The following is a 27,868-nucleotide window of genomic DNA, read 5'->3' on the forward strand; positions in this document are numbered from 1 at the left end:
AGCAGAGAGAGGAGATGGACATTCTTGGTCTTGGGCTTCTTGGGAAGTTCCCACGCGGTATGAGTGACAAACTGGAGAGTGGAAAGGGATGGGTAGAGAACCTCTATCAGGTTGACTGATGGTGTCATTTCATTCTTTTATTTGGTGCTGTTGCCTCTGTCCCTCGCTCTGCTCTGTGAGAGTAACACCTGCTGTCCCCTGATCCCCTCCTCAAGTCTGGACAGGTGGGATAATATCCTCCCGAGGGCCCCCTTCTCCTGGGTGGACCCGACTCTTTGGAATGGCTGGAGGCAGGTGAAGACCCTGGATCGGATCCGGAGACCGTCTAGATTGGCGTGGACACTGTATTCCCGCCGTCCTGAACTTTAGGTTTGAGAATTGTAGCGGAGAGGTTCTTCCTCCGCCCTGCTTGGTTCCCCTGCAGTGTGGCGGGGCTCCGGGCGGGTCCCCAAGGGGGCGGGGCAGTCGCGGTGTTCCCCCGCCCCGCCCTGACCCGGCCCCTCCCCGCCCCGGAGCCGCCCGGGACGCAGGGTGCAGGAGGGACTCGGCCCAGCCGCCCGAGGCGCCGCGCTCCGTCTGCTCCCGGCAGGGTGAGTGAGGTCAGGGGGGTGGGAAGCCACGCAGGGCCGGAGGAGGGTCGCGCCCCTGTTCCTAGCGTACCCCTGTCTTCATGCGTCCCCGGGGATCGGCGCCGCGGGAAATCTGGGGACCAGGGGAGGCGCGCGGGGGCGGCGGCCAGCGTGACAGCTGCGGGCGGGCGGAGCTTCGGTTCAAATGCAACCGCTCCACCCGCTGCGAAATCTTGGGCACACTGGAGTCTCGGCCCCAAGACACCGCAGCGCTTGGGGCTGAACGTCCCCGGGGCCAAGTGGTTCCTTTGGTCTCCGCTCTTCGCCTTTAGAGGCTGGCACACTTGCCAACTCACGGGTCCCCAGGGGTCCCATTCTGGGGATTACGAGCTCGCCAGGGAGAGCCTGAGAGCGCGCAGTGAGGAAGGGAAGTCCCACCTGGCGCCCTCCGTTTCCTTCAGTCGCCTGCCTCGTTTTGCAGCTTTGGGCCAGCAGCAGCGGTTTGCGAATAATCCCCATCCAACCACTCTAAGGGGAACTCAGATGTTGGCTTCACTTGAAGTCAGAGCCGGAGCCCATTCCCTGGGCGGGCTGGGTCTCATACAGCTTGCTTGGCCCCCGCTTCAAAACTGAAAAGTGGTGAATTTAGCCCAGGGTTGGTAACATTTAATCTCTTTGGCTCCGGGACGTTTCCCCAGTGTCTTGGAGCTCTACTTCATCGCGAGAAGCTAGGGTTGGCTTCTTCCTATAATGGATAGCCAGGGTATGTTTGTGGGGTAACTTTAGCGCCAAAGGGGATTGCCACACCCCATCTCTCATGGGTAGGAAAAAGCGACTCTGGACAGCCTCTTTCACGTACCCAGAAGAGAAGAAACAAGCAGAGAAAGGGGGCGTGACTTGCTCAAGGCGGCACAGTTGAGATCCGTGTTGCGCAGGAACTTGGCTTTCTCCAAGGGCTTACTTTAGCCTTGCTTCTTGCTGGGGGAGTGGGGAGGAGCCAACCGCTCACAGGGGGGCAGAAGCTGGGAGGTAGGAAGGTGATCTGTGCCAGCGAGCTGTTTTGCTGGGTTTCCTGTGAACTGTGCCCCAGAGGGACACTCTAGCACACGTGGACTCGCACATTCCCCAGGCCTGCTGACAGTTACAGTTGAGCCAAGCTGCTCCCCGGGAGCCAGAGAGGCCCCTCTGGGGGTGGCTGTGTAGGAATGTACCAGGAGGCCTTATTTCTGGAGTCACTGAGGGAGGGATGAGAACCCGGGATCGTTTGTCCCCTCGGTCTGGCAAAGACGGCAGGGTGTGGCAGAGCTGTTCTGTCTCCATGGGAACAACTGTCCACCCTCCTGGGGGCGTTGCATGCTTTGGTGTGACTGTGGACCCAGCCCTGCCTGGGCAGCCCCTCTGCCTAGTGATACAGACCTGTGGCTGCTCGGGGATCTTGGTGTGGCCACACTGGAAGGCGTGATTGGGCAGGAAAGCATTGCCTCCGAGGGACTGTGGCGTCTGTAAGCCCAGAAGCCTCTGGCCTCCTGTGTCATTTCGATCTAAGAGTAAGGGTGGCCAAATCAGATGACCACTTTGGCCTCACCCGAGTACGTGGCCTTGGACTAGCTGTTTCACCTCTCAGTTTCAGAAAAGGGGCACTCCAGCTCCCCACAGCACTGTGTCATGAAGCGAAGGAACAGTAGGTGGGAGATTCAGTGTTTTGTGTGATGCGGATATAGCAAAGATGAGTGATTTGGTGTTTGGGGGTGTGGCTGGGGGGCTTGATCAGGAGACCTGGGATCTTCTCTGTTCTGCCCTTTTCCTCTCTGCCTTGATTTCCCCAAATCCATTAAACAGTCCTTGCTCCCTGAGGTCCTCTCAGTGTTGAAAGCTTGTTCTTGACTCTGGGAAGGAGGGAGATCACAGAGAGCCTATAGAGGCGTTCAGGTGTGGCTGTGGAGTCTTAGGATTAGTGTGTCCTCTTGTATATTTCCTGTGTCTCCTGGCAGGATGCAAGGATCCTAGTGCTAGTATCCTACAGGCAAGGAATGATAGGACTATCTTCTGGCTGTGTGCCTGGTCCAGGATTTGAACTCCAGACTTTTAACTCAATGCTGTTCATTATTCCACACACCCTGTTCTGGACAGTCCGAGGCCAACATTGTGCGTTAGTCACTGGAAAAACTGCAGATCAGGCAGGTCCCAGTCATCATCAAGTCACTGATGAGAAGAAAGGGAAACACGGATTGTGAACATTTCCCACCCCACCTATAACACCAATACATTTTTGGCACCAAGATAGGACCTGGGAGGAGCGGACAGAAGTAATGGACATGGTACCTCCCAACCTCAGGATTCCTAGCTTCGGACTTAGTGACCATGCCTGAAACTGTGCGGCTAGGAAGCAGGTGGAGACAGGTCTCCAAATCTGGAGTCCTGATTTGCTTTTCTCTGATGTGATGCCAATCCCTTCCGGGGTGTCTGAGAAGGTAAGTCAGGGCCTAGAGAGGCAGGGCAAACCTAAGACAGCACTCACCGTCATAGTCTTGCTTGCTGGTTTTACTGCCTTTACAACATTGATTGCATCCCTAGCCGTTGTGAACCATCCTCCTTGTGTACCTGTGTCCTATGCTGACCTTGGCCAGGGCACTTCTCTCTGCGTTGTTTGTTAAACCAGTTAAACCAGCCAGCTGGACCAGGTCACCTGGGGTTCCCTCCCAGCTCAAAAATGTCAGAATTTTATGATTAGGAAGTCTAAATGGTTAGGTCAGAACTTGAAGACATTCTGTTTTTAATTTGAGATTCCCAGTTTTGCCATTGTCAGGTCTTGTAGGATGAATGAAGGAGGGGGTTGTGTCTCTGCAATAAAAGGAAGTCGTGTGTCACACAGCGGGGCTAGTGTTCGCCTTTATAAACCCAGCCAGACGACCACGCGAGTCCAATGAATAATACTCTGGAAGACTCTGAGCATGCTCATTACAATCTCTCGACGGCGTCTATACTATGCAAGATGGGAAATAATGGCAACTATGTCTCCTATTCACAATGATAGAATATAAAAATATTTTAAAAGTACACAGAGATGGTTCAGTGGACAAAAGCACTTGTGGGCAAGCCTGGTAATGTGAGTCCCATCCCCCAACCCCACATGGCAGAAGGAAAAACCAGAGTCCTGAAAGTTGTTCTCTGGCGTCCACACACGTGTCATGGCAAGCATGTGCGTTTACATACAATAGAGTAAATGTGGCAAACCTTTTATATACTTTTGAAACACACACACACACATGCGTCTCTGAGCTGACAGCCCAGCCGGGCCACACACCCCCATGCGCAGGACGCGTTGTCTGCAGGACAGAGGTGGGGTCCACCCAAGGCCTGCCTGGTTTTGTCCAGGTGTATCTGGCACACCCTCAGATTCCTAGTGACCTCCTCTGTTCCCATCAGAGGGTGTTCTTCCGGCTCACCCTATGGAGAGGTGCCTGTGTGTGTGTGTGTGTCCTAGGTACCGTGTATGTAAGATAATCTTTAGTGCCTTTGTGGTTTAAACACTCAAGGTCAAGTGTGGCATCATGGTGGTGCTTGTAATGTTCTGGATTTTTGGAGTATTTCCCATTTTCAGATTAGGGGTGTTCAACTTGTGCTTAGAAGTGACAACTGCAATGGAGAGTATGAGAATTCCAGAAATTTTTTTTTTTTTACTCTGGGTACTCTAGATAACCTTGTCTGAGCCTATGATTTTACATACGGGGAAACTGAGTCTCGATAAGCAGACATAGTCATTGTGTGTGTGTGTGTGTGTGTGTGTGTGTGTGTGTGTGTGTGTGTGTAGCGACCAGAAATCAACCTAGGTAGTTTGATCCTTAGGAGCTGGCTATTTTGATTTTTGAGACAGGGTATCGCACTGACCTGAAACTTGCCTAATATGACTGGCTGCCCAAGAGCCCGAGTGTTCCTTCTGTTTCTGCCCCAAGGGACCTCCTGTCTGCTGCCCACCCAATTCTGGGATTACAAGTGTGAACCATCCCTCCCATTCCCACCCCCACCTTTTTGAAAATGTAGGCTCCAGGGTTTCATGTTTACAAGTCAAACAATTTACCAACTGAGCCATCTCCCCAGCCTGAGTGGCTTAAGTCTTCTGGTACCTCAGGGTCACGAATGGACACACACACACACATACACACTCCGATTCCCACCCAAAGCTCTCTCTCTCACAGTCACCTTCCTAAGCGCCCCACGTCACTGCTGGTGGTTATGTGACATCCTGGCTGGACATGGGAAGTGTGGTTCACCGGGTTAGGCCCTAGCCGTCGTGGCTGAGCTGGGAGTGGTGGGACTCCAATTAAGCCACGAGTTTTATGTGAGATCTGAAATGGCTGTGCCCCTCCCAAGAAACATTTACTAGAATAATACCGTAGCTGACTCACTGAGGAAGCCTCTTTCTTCCATGAGGGGAGGAGCTGCCATCTGGCCGCCACCAGTTGCGATTGCCAGCTCTTTAAGGCGGGAGGCTCCACTTGGGTCTCTGTGAAGCTTGCTCACTTGGAAGCTTAGCGGTGGATGTTTGGGGACCAAAGATCGGCCGCTGCAGACTGCCCACCCACGCAGAAAGGGGCCATTTCTTAGGCTCCTCTCTCTCCCTTTCCCTAGGTGTTGCGTCTGCCCCTGCTACCTGCCCCAGGCTGATTTTCGGTTCCGAATTTGTTCTGACTTTTCTCCCCTCTCTACCTGTGGCAAGCAGTTACTTCTGCCAGCTGCCTTTCTGTCACTGTTCCTCTCACATCTGGTGGAGAGGGCCTCTTAACCAGGCAGCGGTGGCGCACACCTTTAATCCCAGCACTTGGGAGGCAGAGGCAGGTGGATTTCTGAGTTGGAGGCCAGCCTGGACTACAGAGTGAGTTCCAGGACAGCCAGGACTACACAGAGAAACCCTATCTCGAAAAAACAAACCCCCCCCCCAAAAAAAAACCCCAAAAAACCAAACCAAATCAAACCAACCAACCAAACAAACAAACAAAAAAGAGCTCTTCCTAGAAGACTCCACCATGGGATTCCATTTCCATTTCCTGCTCTCTTGTACTTTGCTATTGATACTTGATCAGTGGTTTCCAGAACTCCGTTCTGGTCATCCCCCTCCCTGCCCCTGCCCCGCCTGTTGCCCATTCATCTACACAGCTCACTGGCAGCCCACAGAGAAGTGGTTATAATTATGACCTAGACAAAAGGCTTTCCAGCCTAGCTAGGACCTGACAACTGCTAGGGGAACAGATGCTCCTCCAGGCTGTGGAATGAAGTGGGCGGGGCAGACCCTAGTGTTTCCAGGATACTCAGAACCTCAGTGAGCTCTGGAGGGAAGATCCAAGATAAGTGTGACACCTGTCCTTATCTCTCGTGACCTTTGTCAGTCAGGGCTCTGAGAACCAGCGCTGGAACCTTGACCACACATTGGCCTCGCTGCTAGAGCATATCCAACTCCTCTCCTTTGCTGAGACCCCAACCCCCACCACACACACACACACACACACACACACACACACACACACACACACAAGCACCTTCCAGCACTGGCCAGCAGGGGATCTCGGATCTCTTACCTCTGGGCCATTGTCAACCCAGCACTGTCTGAAATGCGAGCCCTGGGTCTGCAGCTCTGCTTATTGTCCGTCTCCTCTATAGAACTTGAGTGACCCAGGGCAGGACAGACGCTGACTAGCTTTGACACTCCGTTTAGTTTCCCTCTGGCATCTCCCAGAGGGCTGGTTCCCGGAACCCTGAAGATTATTGGCTGAGTTGTGACAGAACACCTGTGGGAAAGCGGTATCAGGAAGGGAGGGTTTATCCTGGCTGGCGGCTGGAGGCACCGTCTGTTACTGACAGGGAGGGTGTGGCATGCTTGGCTTCTTTTCTCCCTTTCTCCTTTCAGTTCAGCCCAGGACCCCAGCCCATGAGTGTTGCAGCCCATCTTCAAGGTGGGTCCTCCCTCTTCGGGTAAACCTTTCTGGAAACACCTTCCTAGCCACACCCGGAGGTTTGTTTCCACGGTGACTCTGTAACCAGTTGTGTGGATAATGGAGATTAGCTATCTCAGACACCAAAACAGTGACACACAGACCCTTATATAAAATGTGTCTTTTTGTAACTTATACGAGTTACAACATTCCACACCCACACCTTTCTTTATAGTGTGCTTCCGTTTGTTCTTAGATAAGGTCTGTCTGTATAATCCAAGCCTGCTTGGAACTTGAAATCCTCCTGCCTCAACCTTCACATGCCTGGGATTACAGACAAGCACCACTACCAGCTCTTGCTCTGTAGCTCAGGCTGACCTGGAACTCACTATGATCCTCCTGCCTCAGCCTCCTCAGGGCTGAGCCATCACACTGGCTCTCACGCACTTGAGATCGTCTCTGGATTACTCACAGTCCCAGCCCAAGGTAAATGCCGCGTAAATAGTTGCTAGGCTGTGTTATTTAGGCTTTTTATATAACAGTCAAGTCCTCTCAGGACAGATGCGACTTTTGTTCTGCCAGTATTTTCTGTCTGTCTGGTTGCATCCTTGGCAGAAAGTGCCACGGATGTGGAGGGCCGAAAGTGCCTATGGAATGATTTGTGAGGACGGTGATGGAGCGAGTGAGCGGTATAGGAAATGCTCTGCCCAGTCCGCCATCACAGCCAACCTCTCCCGGGCACTTGCTGGGGACCAGCATTGATTGTACAGTGTCCTTTACCTCTCCCGTGCGCCCCACAGCTATTCAGAGAGGCTTTCTGACACCACCCCTTTTGGAAGAGTGTTAAATAACCTACCATCATCTTCAGGTGCCAACACAGTTAGCAGTTGAATTCAGGTGCTCGGATCCAGACTTCATTTGATTATGAAAATGGAAAATAGACCCACCTAGACTTCAGTCTTCCAGCCAGGCGGGACCTGCGACGCTGCAGGCCTCTCCTGTGCCAAGCCGTTCCTCAGAGGAAATCCTTTCCCCAAGACCATGCATGGGCCCAGCATTGCCACAGGTCCCCCAGAGCTAGGGCCCAACCCCAGAGCTAGGGCCCAACCCCAGAGCACCCTGCCTGTTCCCTGCCCCTTTCTCCCTAGAACTACATTTGCAACCAGTTCGTTAGCTATTGAGACTCGCCGACCACAGGCTGGAGGTTTGTAGGTCGCACAGGAGCCAGTTGGGGTTGCCAGGTTAAACAGTTGGTCGGTTGGTCAGTCCGTCAGTCAGTCAGCCTGATTGTGTAATTTGCTTGTCTCTTTGTGGACTTCAAACTCAACTTTGCTTGCAGATGATTTTAAGGAATGGATTTCTTTTTTTAAAAGGTTCTTTCTGGAGTCCTCCCTTATTTCTGCTTCTCTGGGTAAAACCACCCAGATGCCCAGGCTGCCTACTTCTGGGTGAGGTCTTGGCTTCAGTGAGGAGGGCTGAGGATGGCCCTCAGTTCCTGTGTTTGTCACCCACAGGAAGTGGCAAAATTAGTCACGAAGCTCCTAGCAGGAGCTGGCTGTGGTCTGGAAGCCAGAGAGACACGTGTTTGTGGCTGGGATCTGGGCTCTTCCGCCCTGTAACCCACATACCCTGGACTGCTGCATTCCTTCTATGTACTTGACCTTGACTGAGACGGAATGGGTAGTGAGTTGCCAAGGCACACATCCCTGCTCTGTGGCAACAGTTGGATGGGTGAGAGGTGCTGTAAACATCGCCGCCCCCTGCTTCCCTGGTGACAGCCCAGAGGCAGGAAAGTTCAATGGGTAGTGGTGGATACGGGAAGACTTCATGCACTGCCTGGAAAACCTGTTTTCTCCTTCTGCAGTGCGGGTCCCAGAGAATGGAACTCAGGTTTGTCAGGCTTGGTAGAAGGTCCCCTTACCTGCAGAGTCATCTAGCTGATGGGCAGAGGGCCTTTCATTTTACCCAAGAGCGATCTTTGTTTGTTTGTTTGTTTTGTTTTGTTTTTCGAGACAGGGTTTCTCTGTGTAGCCCTGGCTGTCCTGGAACTCTCTGTAGACCAGGCTGGCCTTGAACTCAGAAATCCCCCTGCCTCTGCCTCCCATGTGCTGGGATTAAAGGCATGCGCCACCACTACCCAGCTCCCAAGAGCCACTCCTCTTGGCAGCCACCACAGCCCTCTTCTGGGAAGAGTGAGGAGGGAGGGACTCCTTTTGTCATTTTGTTGGGTCTGTGTCAGGAACCCCCAACCCGGAGAAGTCAGGAATCATCGTGTTGTTTGGTCCACCCCACAGAGCAAAGTGTTTCTTACATCATCTCTCTTCCTATGCAAAGGTCGGCTCTGTTTTCTATTTAGCCAGTGTCTTTCTCCTCCTCCTGGGCCTGAGGTACAATCTGACAGACCTGGTAGGAACCCTGGTTCTCTCCCCTGCTGTCTCCTGGCCTTCTTGTATAGGGCTAACTCACCTGTCCTGGGGGCTGGCTATACCTTCCCTGACCCCTGAACATCCATCCTCTCAGTGTACCCCTCCCATTTTTCCTGGGTACTCCCAAGCTAGGAGGAGGGTGCTCCCAAGCCAGGAGGAGGGTGCTCCCAAGCCTGAAGGAAAGGCTGCAGGAAGCTGAGCAGTTTTGCTCTTCCACCCACTGCACCTGCAGGGAGTTGAGCTGGCACAGGTGCAGGTGACTCTGCCCTCAGCTCAGGTGACAGGATGCAGGCTACATTCCTTAATCACAGCTGCCGTTTTTCTCTTATAGAATAAATCTGGGTGTGGGGAGTGTCAAGGTCTCTATAGTGGGACCCAGAACATTGGGACCTGCTGTTTGGTTTGCAGCCTTGATTCTCCTGGTTCTGGATGTAGAACTCAGAACAGGAGTGTCACGAGCTCAGGGCACCAGACCGTAGACAGGGACAACCTTGAGCTTCCGCTCCTCCTGTCTCCACCTCCAAAGTGCTGGATTACAGGCGTGTGCCACCACCACCACCGCACTTGGTATAGGCGGTGCTGGCAATTAAGCCCAGGGCTGTGTGTGCTACCCAGGCACTCTCCCTGCTCCCTGACCTCCATCCCTGGCCCTTTCTGGTTCTTTGAACAGTTCTGTTTATAGGATGTTTTCATAGTCATTTGGGTTGCCAGTGTGCCGGTAGAATTAGAAATCTCTGGAAGTGAGGTTGCTTCTTCTGGAAACGCTCAGGCAATTCTGATGGGCAGGGATAGTTGAGAGCCCTAGGTTGGCCTAGGACAGTTGGGGACACTTCAGGGTGGCACGGATGTGTTCTCTTCCCCTTTCTCCCTTCGGTCTCTGGCAAGGTGCAGGCTTCTGTGCAAACAGAAGAGGTTCTCAGGTGCATGTCCATCCAGCCTGCTTTTTTCTTAGGATCCTGTTTCCCTATATGAGACAAAGATAAAAACGTTTCCTTTTAAAAATAAACTTAAGTCAGGAGAGAATGAAGCGGCAAGCTGCACTTTTTTGTGGTTGGAGCCATTCATTGCTTTGAGTCGCCCTTACAGGGCTTCTGTCTACCCTGCTGGGGAGGCCGTGCACATGCAGGTCCAGGCTTGTCCTGTGTACCAGTGGCTGAAGGGTAGGGCCGACCACGATGACACCCTGGAGGAAAACCTCAGCGCAGGTGCTGAGGACCCAGGACTCTCCAGGGAGCTAGGCTACACTGGAGTGCCTGAGGGTTAGCTTCTGGGGAGGCTTTAAGTCAGCCCTTGGGGTTGGTGTGGAGAATTCTCTCAGCATAACGTGCTTGCCTCTTCCCCAAAGCATTCTGAGATGTCTAGCTGGCCCTCAAGATCTTTTCCCGGCGCCACCATTGTGCTGTAAACATGGTGAATATATTACAAGACTTTGGTGCCCACAGGGGCCTAGAACCTTGACTGAATCATGGGCAAACTGGTCATTCAGGAGCTCTGCGTCACAGATTAGAACCCTGCAGGTTCTCCAGGACTGAACATGGTTCATAGCTGTTGTCCCTGTGTGTAGGAAGGCTGAGACAGGAGCATTGGGGTAAACTGGAATCCAGCCACAGTCGTTGAAGCAGGTCTCAGTGCTGTGACTGCTAGTTGACTGGGAGCCTAGGGTTAGATAACCCATTCAGTCATTTACTCAGCAAATACCCAGCTCTTGGTGGACAATGATGCCCTTGCAGGACCCTGCGGGAGATTACATCCAATTGATCTGGGAGCTTGCTGACAGGATTAATTTAATCAGCGCATTTACCTCAGGGTGGGAGCTCTCCTATCTCCTTCCTGCTGTGCCTGGCAGTCTTAGAGGACCAGCATTGTGGAGAGGTCCCACAGATAGGCGTGGCTCCAGACTGAGGGCATATCTTCACACAGAAGTTCCAAGTCAGAGGCTCCAGCCTACAGCAAACATTTGGGAAGGATCATGTTTTTCTGATTTCTTCTGGACAGGTGAGGAAGGTTCTGGAAGGTTCTAAAACCAGGATTCTGGGGTGTTCATTTGGAAGAATGTTGTCCTCCAGGTGTTGTGAAGCAAGCACTGGAGATAAATCTCTGGCAAGCTTTAACCTTGGTGTTTTGTATGTTAAAATTCAGCATCAGATTTTACTTTATGGTATGATGATGATTATTAATTTTTAAAAATATTTATTAATTATATGTAAGTACACTGTCGCTGTCTCCGGACACACCAGAAGAGGGTGCCAGATCTCATTACAGATGGTTGTGAGCTACCATGTGGTTGCTGGAACTTGAACTCAGGACCTCTGGAAGAGCAGTCAGTGCTCTTAACCACTAAGTCATCTCTCTCCAGCCTCGATTATTAATTTTTAAAAGTTGTTTTATTTGTTTTTAAGTCTGGCTATGTAGCCCTGACCTGAGAATTGATTTATAATTCACAAGGCTGGTCTTGACTTGTGGCAATTCTCCTGCCTCATCCTCCCAAATGCTGGGATTTCCGGTGTGTGCTCTGCCAGCTTTGCTCTACCTCCGGGTTGTGGAAGTGGGTGTGTCCTCACGAATGCTGCTGCTTCAGTTCATTGGGTGTGTGTTTGCTGGACTGTGTCAAGCTGAATGTCAAATTAGGCTTGGGAGGAGGCCTCGGGAGATGAAACTCGGGCATAGGAGGTAAAGTCTGACCAGAAGCCTTTAGAAGCAGGACGAACTGAGCCAGGGTCTTCTGTATTGGTAGAGAGGGAGACACCCAGGCATTAGTCCCTAGTAAAGGCGTCCCTTGTGGTTTCCAGGAGAAGCTGCTTAGTTTCTGGCTGCCTCTGAGAGCATACCTGCAGCCTGGAGGACGCTGTGAGTGCCTGAGATGGGAGGGGATGGGCCGACCTTGGGAGGGACATGAAGATGGAAGTAGTTGGTCAGCTGTTCTCAATTTGCCTCAGACAGACTATCCATCTGAGCCCAGCACTGAAAAAGTACCCAACAACCCAGGACCAGTGATCACTCAGGACATCTCTGCCACCCAGATGGTAGATATTACCCCAGGTTAGCCCCGCTGCTCTGACTAGGGATGGATGTGAGGAGTTTACCTCTTCTTTGGATCTCCATGTTCTAGAAGTCTCCAAGGCCCTGTCCTCCTCTCTGCTGGGAAGGTGGAAGCTTTCTTTTTTTGTTTTTTGGTTTTTTGGTTTTTTGGTTTTTTTTTTTTTTTTTTTTTGGATTTGGTTTTTTCGAGACAGGGTTTCTCTGTGTAGCCCTGGCTGTCCTGGAGCTCACTCTGTAGACCAGACTGGCCTCGAACTCAGAAATCCGCCTGCCTCTGCCTCCCAAAGTGCTGGGATTACAGGCATGCGCCACCACCACCCAGCTGGAAGCTTTCTTGTCCTAAGGTCACCCCTACCTTTCTGGAACCCTGTGCTTAATAATTCCTGTCCCTGTGGATGTGTGGGCTAGAGGGTCTTCCTTGTTTCCTCTTTGCTGTGAATGTAATTCTTGCTTTGCTGTTTTCTTTTTGGTTTTTGTTTTTTTGTTTTTTGTTTTTCAAGACAGGGTTTCTCTGTGTAGCCCTGGCTGTCCTGGAACTCACTCTATAGACCAGGCTGGCCTTGAACTCAGAAATTTGCCTGCCTCTGCCTCCCAAGTGCTGGGATTAAAGGTGTGGCCACCACTGTCTGGCAATTCTTACTTTGCAAGTGCTATCCAGCTCTCAGTGCTAGCCTTCCCCAACTACCTCCACTGTTCTTCCTGAGTCACCTCCTCCCTTGTCTGTCTGCCCCTGAGCAAAGTCCTCTCCCCACCGAGTCCCCTGCACTGACCCTGGCTCAGGCTCTCTCTGGGGTTACTTTACTTGTAAAGTTTACTTGGGGTTTCTTCAGTGAGTAAGCTGCGCAGCTTGGAAGACACGATGAGTGAAGCTCACTTCTAACAAGGGAGGCTGGCTCTTTAATTCTCTCTGAAGGTGCCCTGGGTAGGGGGAAGTAAGAGATGGGCAGGACTGGAGAAGGTGTGGTTGCATTGGAATTGGCAGTCTAGAAGGAAATACAGTTCAGAGGTCTCTCTCTCTCTCTCTCTCTCTCTCTCTCTCTCTCTCTGTGTGTGTGTGTGTGTGTGTGTAGGTTAATTAACTGACCTAGAGCTTGCCTCGTAGGCCTGTCTACTTGGCTGAGGGACCCTCCTGTCTCCACCTCTCCATCGCCAGAATTATAAGTACATCAGCATGCCCAGCTTTTTACATGGATTTTGGGAAGGGTACTTGTTATAATTAGGGTTTCTATGGCTGTAAAAAGACATTATGGGGGGGGGGGGCTGGAGAGATGGCTCAGCTGTTAAGAGCACTGACTGCTCTTCAAGTCCCAGCAACCACATGGTAGCTCACAACCATCTGTAATGAGATCTGAGGCCCTCTTCTGGTGTGTCTGAAGACAGCTACAGTGTACTTACGTATAATACATAATTAAATCTTTGGGCCAGAGTGAGCAGGGCCAGGGCGAGCTGGGCTAGCTGGGCCAGACCACTTCTGGTGTATCTGAAGACAGCTACAGTGTACTCATATACGAGAGAGAGAGAGAGAGAGAGAGAGAGAGAGAGAGAGAGAGAGAGAGAGAGAGAGAGAGACTATGACCATGGCAAGTCTTATAAAGGAAAACATTTAATTGGGGGTAATTGGGGCTGGCTAGGTTCAGAGGTTTAGTCCATTCTTGTCACGGTAGGGAGTATGGCGGCACACAGGCAGACATGTTGCTAGAGGAGGAGCCAAGAATTCTATATCTGGATCAGAAGGCGGTAGGAAGAGACACGCTGGGCCTGGCTTAAGCATTAAAAACTCCAAAGCCCACCTTCAGTAACACACTTCTTCCAACAAGCCACACCCACTCCAACAAAGCCACACTTCTCCATCAAGGCCACCTGTCCTAATCCTTTCAAATAATGAAACTCTCTATGAGCCTGTGGGAGCCATTTTTCTTTAAACCACTACAGAACTTAAGTCCTCACACTGTGTGGCAAGTATTTCAATGACTTGGCCATCTCTCCAGCCCCAAGTGTGTGTCCAACCTTTTGACACTACAGTGTCATCATAATGTCATCTACAAATGTTTTAGGCCAGTCACAGCTCCTGGGATGGGTGTGGCTTGGCAGCTCAGCCGGTAAGCAGACCCACAGAAACGTGACAGCAGCTCATAAGTGGTGCCAGCCCCAGGTAGTAAGATGGCTCAGCTGGTAGAGGTGTTTACTCCGAAAGCCTAGCCACACGCCTGTCCTGAGGAACCCAGGTAAGACTGGAAAGAGAGAGCTGATGCTACAAAGTTGTCCTCTGACCTCCACACACAGGCCGTGGCACATACACCCCTCCCCCATCATATGCACACAAGTATGCACACATAATACATACATACATGCATGCACACATACATACTACATACACAGGTGCATACATACACATGGTCAGACCTAGAACCCCTCCAGCTGCTCAGCAGTTACAGGGGAAGCACACAAAGCCTAGGTCTAGATCTAAGGTACCATTCTTGGTGACCAAAGGAATGGATCCTCCCACAAGGTGGTGGTGGTGTCAGCTTTACTGTTTGTGGATCCACTCGGGGACTGTGGCATTTGCCTTTCATGCAAAGCCTGTGGCCATCCGTTTCTTCCAGGAACTCAATTAATGCCAGCATTGTCTGAAAAGAGGGAGAAGATAGTTTAGAGAGCTAGGTGGGTTTGTGTGGGTTTGTGTGTGTATGCGTTAGCATTCTGTCTAAGCTCCACCCCACAGTTACCTGGCAACAGCCAGGTATGCCCCTCCCTTCAGTTACCTGGCAATAGCCAGGTAGGTCTGACCCACTATAAAAGGGGCTGCTTGCCCCTCCTCTCTCTTTACCTTTCTCTCTCTCTCTCTCTCTCTCTCTCTCTCTCTCTCTCTCTCTCTCTCTCTCTCGGTTTTTTTCAAGACAGGGTTTCTCTGTGTAGCCCTGGCTGTTCTGGAACTCACTCTGTAGACCAGGCTGGCCTCAAACTAAGAAATCCACCTGCCTCTGCCTCCCAGAGTGCTGGGATCACAGGCGTGTCCGCCACCACTGCCCTACTCCCCTTCTCTTACCCTCTTGGGCTCTTCCCTTCCCCCTCCCCTCCCCCTCTCTCCGTGTGGTCATGGCCAGTCTTGCTTCTCTACTCTCTTCTTCTGCCTTTCTCTGCCTCTACTACCTCCCCTTAACTCCCCTCCTCATACCCTAAATAAACTATTCTCTATTATACCATCGTGTGTCTGGTCCCTCAGTGGGGATGGATGCCTTGGCATGCGCCCCTGAGGCACCCCCTCCCCCACACGCCCATAGAACATGTTCTTATGCCTCTTTCTCTTTCTATGATCACAACAGTATGCATGCCGCACCCCCAGAGGAGGTATGGATCAGGGCTTACACGCTGACCCTCCTTCCCACCAGCTAGGCAGTTGCCATCAGGTGCTCCAGAGAGTCAGAGCCTCCCAGCTCCCTCTAGCTGAAGAGAGCAGGTGCAAGGCCAGCTCTCAGCTCTGCACACAACAGCCAGCACTGTTCTCTCTCTTGGGTCTGACTGGAAGTTTGCCCAACACAAGTTTCTATGAAGGGAGGCAGAGGGGAGGGGAGAAAGGAGGGACACATCTGTCCCCACTGAGGCTGAAGCCAGTGCAGTCAGTGTTTTGGAACCAAACTCCTCCCTAAGATCTAAGGGGAGGTCAGACTTCTACTGCCTAGGGCTTTTAAATAGACCCCGTTCTGCTGACCCATAGGGTCATGTGAGAAGTCACAGCCCAACTTGTAGCAAGACCCACAGAGGATCGGAGACCACCTCCTGGGAGCCTTCATTTACCCAGGGGCAGGAGTCCTGGCTGGCAGGCTGTGGGTGGGGATTACAATCAAGGCTTGCAAACAACAGGCTCACCACCTCTCTGTGTTAAGCCAAGGGTACATACCTAGGGATGGGCTCTCTCTCCTCCACCTCTTTGAGGCCCAGCGTGAAGGGGCTGTCTGGTTTGTAGGGACTAAGGCTCCCCAAGAGACTCAGGCCTGCTCCCCCAAGGGACTGCAGGAAGGACAAGTCAGTCTGCAGAATGATTTGCTGTGTGACCTTGCTCAGGTTACTTAACCCCTCTGTACCTATCAAGCATTTCTTATCTAGTTAGAGTAGGAGGGTTTCAGGGAGCTTATGTGAACTCTGCTGGACACTGGGTAGCAGTGATGTCAGCTTATGGGGGCCGGGGAGGCAGGGGATAAGAGGGGTCCACGGGAGCAGAGGCAAGCTAGGCTGAACCCGGGAGCCGCATGGGCTTCCTGCTGCCTGCAGCCAGTGTTGGAAAGCAGAAGAGAAGCCAGTAAGAAGCGCAGAGCAGAGGCTTTGAGCAGCCGGCTCCCTGCAGGGTGGCTGTTGGGAGACTCCATGCTAAAAGACTCTTGCCCCTCTGTCTCACGTGCTCTAGAAGATGCTCTGAGAAACTAGTGGAGGTGCCCTGGTGTGCCCTTCCCCCACCCCCATCCCGGGCCTCGGCCTTTCCTTTATCCCTCCACAGCCTGGTCCCCTTTGTTAAGTCCATTAAACCCAAGCGCTTTGGGCTGCTTTATAGGACCTGAGACCTGGTGCCGATGTTTCCCTCAGGTGGAATATGAAGGCACCCACCTTACACCTAAGGAAATTTGGGAGCAGAGAGGCCAATACCCTGAGGCCGTGAAACCGGAAGAGGAGGAAGCCAGATTTCCTTGTCACTTCGAGAACTTGGAAGCTAATCTGGTTTCTAGGTAGCAGACAATGAATGGCCAATGTTGTACTTGACTCTGTTACAACCTGTGCAGAGTTCCAGGGAACTCTGAGCTTGCTTTGTTACCTTGAAGGCTTTTCTTCTTTCCTTCCTTCCTTCCTTCCTTCCTTCCTTCCTTCCTTCCTTCCTTCCTTCCTTCCCTCCCTCCTTCCCTCCTTCCCTCCTCCTCCTCCTCCTCCTTCTTCTTCCCCCTCTCTCCTCTCCTCTTTTCTTTCGTTTGTTTTGTTTTTCAAGACATGGTTTCTCTGTGTAGCCTGGTTGCCCCAAAACTCCCTGTGTGGGCCAGGCTAATCCTCTTGCCTCTGCTCTGCCTCCCCAGAGCTGGGATTAACGGAAGGCACTGCAGCTATCACCATTGCCAAATAACAGGGGTTTGGGAGGTGGCTTGGCCCACTGCTATTCCTGAGTACTGAGTTCCCACTCCCAGCACCCATGTCAGAGACTGGTCATTCACTGTCTCCAGGGCACCTGGGGCTCTTTTCTGTTCTCTCCGGGTACTTGCACTCACAGGTAGCCAGAAACAGACACATCCAGATTTGCACATAATCTAAAAATTAAATCGAAGTACCCCTTGCTTCTATCACCTTAAGGAAGTTATTTTTACCATTATTCTTACTTAAGAAGAGGTGTCCTATAGCCTAGGCTGGTCTTGGCATCCTTCTGTGTCTGAGGATGACCCTAGTGCTGGGCCTTCAGGCTGGTACCACCGGCAGCTAGATTACATCCTGAACCGGTGCTGGGGATCCCTTTGCGCTCTTTCCCACATTTGTTTCTATCTCCATCTTCTTCTGAAGATCCCAGTTAGGATGTGCGCAGTAGGACTGGCAAATGGTGCCATCCACTCTTGTCAATCAGATGTTGTTGTGACACAGGCAGCGCCTTCGGGGGTCATCCGCAGCCACTCTCACACTCCCCTGGGACGTTTGAGAAGCAGTGACAGAGACCATGTGGCCTCCGAGCGTGTTCCTCGTCTGACCCTTTCCAGGAAAGCCTTCTGGCTGGCTCCCGGAGCAGGAACACACACGGTTTGGTGTCAGCCTGGTTCTTCAGCCCTGGCCCCAATATTAGTCATTGCACTTCTCACAGGGCAAACGGCCCAGAATATTCCACAGGATGGATGCCACTTACTTTCCTTTGGTGTTCTCTTTCTGCTGAACCTCTCTATCGCACCTCTGCTTTCCCCTCTCAGCCTGGCAGACATTTGGCAAATGTGTTATTTAACAGACACTCAACGAAGCACCCACTATGTGCCTGCAGGGCACGGGGTTAAGCACTTTACCGATATTAATCCTCAGGTCACGGTACTGACTTTGTAGTTGGAAGCGTGACGTCCATTGGCTGATGCTGTGTAAGGTCAGCTTGTATCCAGGCGGGCCGAGCTCTCCTGCTCTGGTCAGCTAGCTGTGCGGACTATCCCGGGGGAACCAGCCTTTGAGAACCCCATGTGCGAGGCGAACCCTGTGTACTGTTGTTCAGGCTGTGACTCACAGGCAATGTCCTGTCCCACCCAGCAGCCCACATCACCCAGATTTAGCTCTGCTGTAATCTTTAGGTCCAATCTTTGACAGCAGGCTGTTGGGCCCAAGTGACCACAAATGGTGTTTTGTTCATTAAAATGGCACTGAAAATGGCCCCATTCTATACAGAAGGCCAAACCCAGCAGCATCCAGGGGTCTACAGTGGCTTAGCTCCAAAGGGCTCTGTCTGCTTCCCAACCTGAGGGGCCTGGAGCTTACCAGTAGTTAAGCAAATGATAAATCCACACACCCAGTTAGACTGAGAAATCAGAACACAGTGAGCATGACTGTCCAGGAAAGCCTAGGAGAGCTCAAGATATCTTCTCTATAGAACATTCTGGGTCATTTACAGCAGTGGCTAAAAGCAAGGAGTCCTGGGGCAAGCTTGTTAGTTTTCCATGGGTCAAAAGCCTTAGCGAGGTTCATGAGAATTTCCGATAAAAAGACATGCCAAAATGTCTTTATGTATAGTGACAGCTGTATATTATACATGTACCAGGTGGCCCTTCAGGTGCCCAACAATGATCCATTTTGGAAAGTGACATCAGTGAGCACTATTTATTTATTATGTTCTGCCTATGTGTAGGCCAGAAGAGGGTACCAGATCTCATTACAGATGGTTGTAAGCCACCACGTGGTTGCTGGGAATCGAACTCAGGACCTCTAGGAAGAGCAGACAGTGTTCTTAACCACTGAGCCATCTCTCCAGCCCTAGTGAGTACTTCTTCTTCTTCTTCTTTTTTTGGTTTGGTTTTTTGGATTTTTTTTTTTCTAAGACAGGGTTTCTCTGTATATCCCTGGCTGTCCTGGAACTCACTCTATAGATCAGGTAGGCCTCGAGCTCAGAAATCCGCCTGCTTCTGCCTCCCAGAGTGCTGGGATTAAAGGCGTGTGCCACCACTGCCTGGCCCTAATGAGCACTTCTAAAGGATACTTATACTCTGGGGGCGGGGGGGTCCCTGAAGGTTGTGTCTTGGACTAGGAACATGGGGCAGGTATAGGGAATACTCAGTACAGATGACAGTTTCCAGTGGAGGGACGAGGTTGAGTGGTTGGGTCAGGGTGTGAATGGTTGGGTCAGGGTGTGAATGGTTGGGTCAGGGTGAGCTGAGAGCGTGGCTCTGCTGTTGGGGTGGCAGGAACCTGCTCACTCACCTCTGTGATCTCTTGCCCACCAGCCTTGAGTGGGTGTTGACGTGTGATCTGTCATCAGATCAATTTGGCGTCTCCCAAGCTCAGGCGAAAAGAGATGCTAACCACGGCATCCGTGGGAAGATGAGAGGCGCCACACCCAGATGATGGGATACCGTGCCTTCTTGGGCCCTCACACGTGGCATGAGGAGGGCGGAGCTGAGTGTTACTTAGCTGACCATCCTAGGCCAGGCCAATGTCCCTGTAGCCAGGTATTTTGAGAATCCACAAGGAAGGCTCACCAGGTCCCAGTCCAAGCCATGCACGCTGCACACTTCTCCACACATCATTTAGAGAGGGCAGCCTGAAGGGGCTAAGATCCACCTTGTCTATCTCTGCATCCTTCTGGGTGTGAGGGGAAGTCCTGTCCTGACACCAAAAGGAAGCCCCCCTCTACCACCTGTGACTCACTTCCTCATTCAGGTTACCGGTTTGCTGCTTGGTGTCCTTGCTGGCAACAGACACACGGGGCTGGCTTCCGAGTCAGGATCTCAGTGGCCATCTGATCTGTGAAGGAGAGGGCTGGCCTCTCTGAGCTAAGGGTGAAGAGTTTCTCAGCCCTGGTCATCAGCCGGTCACATCAGCACAGTTACACATGGGTTACAGCTAAGCTGGCCCTGTGTGGGAGATTTTGCTTCTGTAACAGGAACTTGGTAACATTTTATTCAAACTATAGGATGATCCTCTGACTTATAGAGATGACTTTTAACAGTGCCGTTGTAGGTCACTGATGATGTAAAGTTGGAGAGATAAGTTAGGTTTCAGTGGCACTGGTTGTGGAGAAAAGTGGCCCTACATTTTTCTTTTGTACATCTGTCTGTGTCTGTCTGCTTGTCTGTCTGTCTTAGGGTTTCTCTTGCTGTGACCAAACACCATGACCACAAGGGTTTAAAGGGTTTATCCAGCTTATACTTCCGCCGTGCTGTTCATCACTGAAAAATGTCAGGAGAGCCACTCAAGTAGGACAGGAACCTGGAGGCAGGAGCTGATGCAGAGAGATGAAGGGATGTTACTTACTGGCTTGTTCCTCTGGCTTGCACAGCCTGCCTTCTTAGAGAACCCACAACTCCCAGCTCAGGGATGGCACCACCAACCATGGACTGGGCCCTCCCCCACTGATCACTGCCTGAGAAAAATGCCTTGCAGCTGGAACTCATGGAGGCATTTCCTCAGCTGAGGTTCCTTTCTCTGTGATAACTCCAGCCTGTGTCAAGTCGACAAAACGAAACCAGCCAGGATTCTATCTATCTATCTATCTATCTATCTATCTATCTATCTATCTATCTATCATCTATCTATCCATTATCTATCTATCTAGGGTATGTGTATGCTTGTACATGTGTGTGCTTGCACATGTGCACACCACAGCATACATGTGGAGGTCAGAAGACAACTATGAGAACTGGTTCTGTTTTTTCAATATGTGGGTTCTGGAGAATCATACTCAAGGGGCAGTTGTTTTGATGGCAAATGCCTTTATCTGCTGAGCCATCTTTCTGTTTGTGTTTGGTTTTTGGTTTTTGTTTTTGAGACAGGGTCTCCCTGTGTAGACCTGGCTGCCTTGAAACTTGCTATGTAGATAAGGCTGGCCTCACGCTCACAGGCCCAGGCTGGCTTGATACGTAGCAGAGGACGACCTAGAATGTCTGATTCTTCAGGCTCTGACCACTCAAGTGCTCTGACTGTATTTTCTTTGCTAGGTTTTGGCTTTAGCTCTTACATTTAAGCCTCTGCTCTCTTTGCGTTAGTTTTGTATGTGGTGTGAAGAAGGGCTCCAGGGTCATGCCATTGTTTGCGACATCCAACATGTTTTGTTGAAAACATCCATTCCCAAGCTGGGCGGTGGTGGCGCACGCCTGTAATCCCAGCACTCTGGGAGGCAGAGGCAGGTGGATTTCTGAGTTCGAGGCCAGCCTGGTCTACAGAGTGAGTTCCAGGATAGCCAGGGCTATACAGAGAAACTCTGTCTCGAAAAAACCAAATCCAAAAAAAAAAAAAAAGAAAAAAAGAAAAAGAAAGAAAGAAAAAAGAAAACACCCATCCCTTCTCCAGTGAATGTTCTTGGCACCTTTGGTGGAAACTAAGAATGTGTCTATATGAGGGTAATCACCCTTTATTAAAAATTCCTTTATCTTCAGATCCTTGTGAAAAAGTACACACATTCACACACATACACACACACACCAGAGAGGCCCAGGTTTCTCTTATGCCAAGTTGAGCCCTGGCCATATCTTTACCTCTGTACTCTGGCCCTGGCAAGCTAGATGTGTATATGTTAATACCTATACTCCCAGCCCTCGGGAGACTAAGCTGGATCATCTCCAGTCTGAACCCAGCCTTGGCTCCGTAGATGTCATTTCAGTAAGATTCCAGGTGATTCTTTTGGCTAAACTATCTGAAAAACAACCTAGCTAGAGAGGACTTCTAAGACCGGCCTTCATGTGACATGCAGAGACTGAGGGATTTGCCTAGAACCTTCCTCTTCTTGGCCCTTTAAGAGGGCCCTATTGTGCCATGAAGACCTACCTACCTTGCAGCCAGAGACCTAGAAGCACAGTCAGATCTGGGGTGGTCCCAGGCTGGCCCTGTGAGATCCAGGCTTGCTTGTCTGAGAATGTCTGTGAGTGTTCCTGTTTTGAGGAAACAGCAGCAGGCCCACGCCTCAGTATCACTGTATGGGAACTTTGTGCACTGAGCAGGAGACACACATGGGTTGAGAAGCTGTGGGGGTGAGCTGTGGGGGCATGCTGGCTGGCACTGCCCACCCAGGGCTGCAGGTTCAGAGAGAGGATGGCAGCATGAGGTTCTACCAAGTGGTTCACTCAGCAAACCTTGAACCAAAGCTAGATGGTGGGCCCATGACACCAGGGCCACCATGAAGTAGACCTCTGGGAAACAGTTCTCTCTCCTGCAGGTACTGTGTTGCTTACTGGATACTGGGCAAGTGGCTGTCAGAAACTTCTAGAGCCAAATTGCTCCGGCCTCCATTCTAGCATGTGAGCAGATTATTTAATATTTCTGTGTCTCATTTCCTTATTCATAACAGAGCACTAATTATAGTGTCCTCCTCTTGAGGATTCACCCCCTTGGCAGTATGAGCCGCTGTAGACAATGGCTGGAGTTGTGGCATGAAACAATGTAGCATTTAACACAGCATTTTAAGGCCACTCTGCAGCTGGTTTTCCAGCCCAGAGCTAAGACACTTTGTAACATAGTTGTAACTTGGTATCGAGGCCACAATTAGCCTTTAGAAGGTCACATGGAACAATTAGCCTTCAGAAGGCCAGACAGAAGATGTTAATGATAGTGCTTCATCCTTGGGGGTGTAAGCATTTCCGGTTTTTCCGGTGAGTCTGTTAGAGATATGTCCTGAGGGAACCAAAGTGCCCCTTCCCCCTAGCAGCAACCTTCCCACGTAAAAAGCTCACAGGTCTGGGAGGGCCTAGAAGCCAGCTGGGAACCACTGGTCCTGTCACAGCAGTAAAGAGCTCATTAGGGGAGGGGCCTGCAACTGGGACCCTTCTCCCCCTCCTGTAGCAGACACAAAGCTCTTACATGGGGGTGAACAGAGCATTGTTTGAAGGCCTCTGGCTGCTTGAAAGTGTATATCACGAGGCTCAGAGATTAAGAGCACTGACTGCTCTTCCAGAGGTCCTGAGTTCAACTCCCAGCAACCACATGGTGACTCAACAACCATCCTTAATGAGATCTGATGCCCTCTTCTGGGGTGTCTGAAGACAGCTACAGTGTACTTATATATAATAAATAAATCTTTTTTTTTTTTTAAAGAGTGTATATCACGGAATGAAATAAGCAGAGAGCACATTTTGAGGACCTACTAAGCGCCAACGGGAACGATTTCTGTGTAATGGCCAGATTCCTCAGCTCTCCATTCACGCCTGTTTAGGAGTACTTGCCTTTCAGGTGTTGGACTCAGCTGTCCAGGCAAGGCCTTGTGTGTACTTAGAATCTCACAGGCACACGGGGTGCACCAGCTCAGAGCCCAGAGGCCTGAGTAGCAGGTTTTTGATCTTCAGTGTTGATGCTGTTTGTGGCAGCCTCAAAGACTACGAGGCAGTCTGGGTCCTATGGAAGGGGCTGCGGGGGCCTGCAGGAGGGTGAGACAGAGCTTGTAGAGGTGCCTTCTGGAGCTCAGCCTGCCTCGTGTATAATGGCTGTATCTCAGAACCATTTTTCTGGTTTTACGATCTCTTGCCTGTTGATTCAGCACGCCTGGTTTTATCCTCTGAGAGCCACTTATTCAAGGAGTTGACAGACAGCGTCCTGGATCTTTATTAGGTTCTTGTTGGCTCCATGTCTCTCTGTCACCCAGCTTCTCCTCGCATGGCCTTCAGCCAGTGCGTGGAACTAGTACGCTGAGGAGTGGGAAGGGCGGCGAGCCTCGGGCAGTGCGAGCTGGAGTCTCTGAGCTCAGAAGCCCAGGAAGGGAATACTGGAACACAAGTATAAAAATCAGTAAGATGAGGCTGGCACGGTGACACTTGCCTATAGAGCCAGCTCTCACGAGCCTGAGTCAGATGGATCGGTTGAGCCCAGGAGTTTGAAACCCGGACAACAGAGCAAGAGCCTGACTTGTAAGATAAGAAGGAGTGATGTGGGAGAGAACGAGTGAGCTGTTCTGTCTGAAGAGTCTCAATGGGAGGCCTACGGAGAGGAATCCCTGGTCACTGTGACCCCCTGGTCACTGTGGCCGACAGCTCTTTGAGGAGGCATAGATTTCAAGGGAGAGGCCCAGGAAGTAGCTAGCTGGCCAGGCAGGTCTAGTGGGTTCTGGGACTTTTCATTATGTGGGCAAAACTCCTGCCTGAGGAGACAGAGCATCTGGGGGTTGGGCCAGCACTAGCTTGGCGTGTGCCTCATTTTCAAGGACCAGATAATACCAGTGAGTGCTGAACACAGGGATGCTGGGGCTGACAGGTGCCTGTTGGGGGACAGGACAGGATATGACTTTCTGGATGACTCTTCCTTGCTGAGTCGGGCCTTCACAGGGAGGCTTTCTAGACCTGGGGGTGGTTGGTGGGGGATGGGACTGGTGAACCATCCTTCAAGCCAGGCTGGCCCTTGAATAGTCACTCTGCAAGTACTTGGACACCTGAGCATTACGTTCCCTACTGAGGTGTATAGACAGGGCAGATCTGCCTTCCCAGGATTCCCTTCTCCCCACATTGCAAGAATGGCCCTGGTGGTACCCTAAGTAAAGGTTTCTGGCCTTGTCTCCTCCCCTGACCTTGCTTTGCAAATGGGACTCAGTTAGTACCTTTTCCTCAGAGTAATCACTGAGCCCCACAGGGATGAGAGAGACAGTGTGTTGCGGGCAGAGGCAACAAAAAAGCTGGAGTTTAAGAGTTCTGCGAGGTCTAGGTCCGGGAGACATGTTTGCCACAGGGAGGTGACATCAAGGAGCCCTGCCATCTGGGAGAGTAGCCAGCACCTCAGGTGACCTTCAGTGCCTCTGGGGAGCTGGAGAACAGTACTCTGGAGTAGTAATTACTCTACAGAATCCACTAGAAGCTTCCTGTAGTGACAATCATTAGAATTTAGAGCCTGGCCATGTGTGCTCTGTCTTCCCCTAAAAGAGGAAGTCGGCTCTGTGTTCTGGAGAACTGGCTGAGGCAGTGTAGGGCAGAGTGCAGGGAGCCACGGTGGACTGCGCTTGAGTTCTGTTTCTGCCCTTACCCCCTCACCCCACACATATGCCACACAGCTGGACCGAGCCCTGCCCTCCTAGAGCCCTGGTTATCCTGAAACGCTCATTAGTAGTTAGAGGCAGACATCTACGGCTAAAGCGATGGCTCATGGGAGCCACACAAAGGCTTGTAAACCCAGAAGTGGCCAGGAGGAGACAGGCAGATTCCAGGTCTCACTAGCTAGCTAGTCTGATGTCCTTGGTCACTGTCTCCAAACAAGGTGAGTGGCCCAAGAGGATCAGTACCAAGGCTGTCTTGTGGCCTCCAGCACATCAGACACATCGACATATATACACATACTCTCTCTTCTCATATCCACCTCCCCCCCCCCCACACACACACATAGACAAAGGGAAAAAATTGAACCAAGTTCCAGGCCAGGGAAAGACCCTGTTTTCAAAAACCAAGGTAGATGAATGACTCTTGAAGACCACTCAGCCTGACCTCTGAGCTCTGAACTCATTTATGTGCACACATGACCATATGCTCGTACATTGCACACTCTCTCACACACTTGTGTATCTTCATATTCTCTCTCTCTCTCTCTCTCTCTCTCTCTCTCTCTCTCTCTCTCAGCTCCATTCAGTCTGTTTTCTACAACTTTTTTTTATGTATACGGATATGTTTTGCCTGCAAGCATATCTGTGCATGCAGTACCTACAGAGGCCAGAAGAGGGCATCTGGGCTTACAGAAGCTCAAGCTTCTCCATGTGGGTGCTGGGAATCTAACTCAAGTCAGTCTGAAAGAGCAGGCAGAGCTCTTAACTGCTGAGTCGTCGTTCTGGCTCCTGTGTTTAGAAACTGATGGGTAAGTGCTGGCAGGACTTACAGAGACTTCTGAGGGGTGTGAGGGTAGGGGCACTAGCCTAGTTGGTCTTCAGAGGTGTGTGTGTGTGTGTGGCGTGCTGCGTCACCACCTTAGGTGTGAAATACAGATACTCAACACGTCCTCATAAAGCACAGCTGTGTTGAGAGGCTGGCATCAGCCTCAGATGGGGCATTCCACATCTTAGCCAGGCCCCCAATGGTCCCAACAGCCACCTCAGCATGAGCTGCCTGCAGCAGATAGTCAGCCTCTGCCCTCTCTCTGTCAGCAGCTGGCCCTGTGTGTAGGGACCCCTAAGGACCCCTGTGATTGGCAGTCTTCCTCCTGTGCTAATTGCACCCAAATCCACAGAGCTATCAAAGCCTCAGAGCCCCATCCTGCACTAAGGGTGCCCAGAGTGACCCCTGCCTTTGAGTTGCCAATGCAGTATTTCCCAAGAGGGATCTTGGCATCCTCCAACCTTGGCTTATGGATAGAGAGCTTGGGACGGCGATCCAGGGCAGAGGTGGCCCCAGCAGTAGCCAGTTTTCATGGCTAGGGACTGTTTATCTGTGATGGAAGGCTGGTCTCAAGGTGCTCAGAGCGCTTTATGGAAAGCAGTTGCTGGTCTACATTCTCAGGGGCTTTAACTGAAGTGAGCCTTATAACTCTCTTGCAGAGCAGGGCTTCTCATCGAACCATCGACAGTCATATCTCAGTATCCCCGGAGGATGGTTCTAGGACCCTGTTCCCCAACCAAGTGGATTCAGAATTCATCCATGCTTGAGTCCCTTATATAAAATGTGTTGGGCCTCGCTAATGGCATAGTATTTCCATAGTCCCTGTGGGTATATATTCCTGCGTACGCCCAACACAAAATCAACCAATGCGCTCTCTATGGTTGATATGTTGTATTTCTCAGGAAATGACTAGAAAATGCCTGTAATGTTAAGGACACACACACACACACACACACACACCCCAAGACAGGGTCTTGTTATGCAATGCAGGCTGACCTGAAAGCCACTGCATAGCCCAGGATAGCCTAAAACTTGTAGCAATCCTCCTGCCTTAACCCCCTGTTAGCCAGGATTGCAGGCATGTGCTGGCTGAGAAATGCAGGCGTGTTTTTCATTGGCAGTGGTGGTGGTGGTGGTGGTGGTAATGGAGAGGTGCTGGGACAGGGCCTCATGTAGCCTAGGCTAGCCTCAAACTTGCTTTGTAGCTAAGGATGACATTGAACCCCTGAGCCCTGAGCCTCCCGCCTTCACCTCTAGAGAGTTGGGATTGCAGGGGTGCACTACCCTGCCCAGCTCAAGTGCAACTTCAAACAGTAGCAACAACAAAGATCTGAGACCATGGATGGTGGCCTACATGTTTCATTCCGGCTGGCACGAGGCAGAGGCAGGAGGATATCTATGTGTTCAAGGACAGTCTAGTGTACATAGTGAGTTCTAGGCCAACCAAGGTTACAGAGTGAGACCTTATCATTCATTGGTGGCTGCATCAATGGATCTGGAAGCCGCGGACACGGAGGGCTGACCGACCTCACTGCTCGTTGACGGAGGCGCCGACGGAACCTGACCTTGCCCAAGGCTTGTGTGCATTTCACGCAGTCCCTGAGCCTGTTTGCTACTGGTTTGTTACCATCAAGATGTGATAGAATGTTCCATACTTTCAATTCTGCTGCCCTGGATGTAAGGTTACCGGGGCAGCATGGAGGTGCCTGGTTCTATAGCCGTTCCTGCTCTCCGGGAGGCCTTGGCTCCTTTTTACACTCCATTCCTAGAACCACCTTCTGGAAACCTGATGAAACATGATGAAAGAGAGGCCCAAGAACCATCCCCTTGGCACTCTGGGAAATGATCTCTCTGTCCCCTTGGGGCGGAGGAAGGGAACCTTCCCACAGTACGCTCGCTCGGAGAAGCTTCAGGATTAAAACCAGCTG

The 27,868-nt window shown here is 51.3% G+C and overlaps 1 protein-coding gene across 1 annotated transcript in view; it reads left to right on the forward strand.

The window, feature by feature from the left end:
* The first annotated feature begins 485 nt into the window (after positions 1-485).
* The window catches only part of Syne3 (spectrin repeat containing nuclear envelope family member 3), an 89,085-nt gene continuing 61,702 nt past the window's right edge, over positions 486-27,868 (forward strand). The window contains exon 1 of the mRNA XM_052185142.1: positions 486-590. The gene's annotated coding sequence lies outside the window, so the exon portion shown is untranslated. The remainder of the gene's footprint in view (positions 591-27,868) is intronic.

This window comes from Apodemus sylvaticus, chromosome 6 (genome assembly GCF_947179515.1).
Source record: "Apodemus sylvaticus chromosome 6, mApoSyl1.1, whole genome shotgun sequence".
Lineage (NCBI taxonomy): Eukaryota > Metazoa > Chordata > Mammalia > Rodentia > Muridae > Apodemus > Apodemus sylvaticus.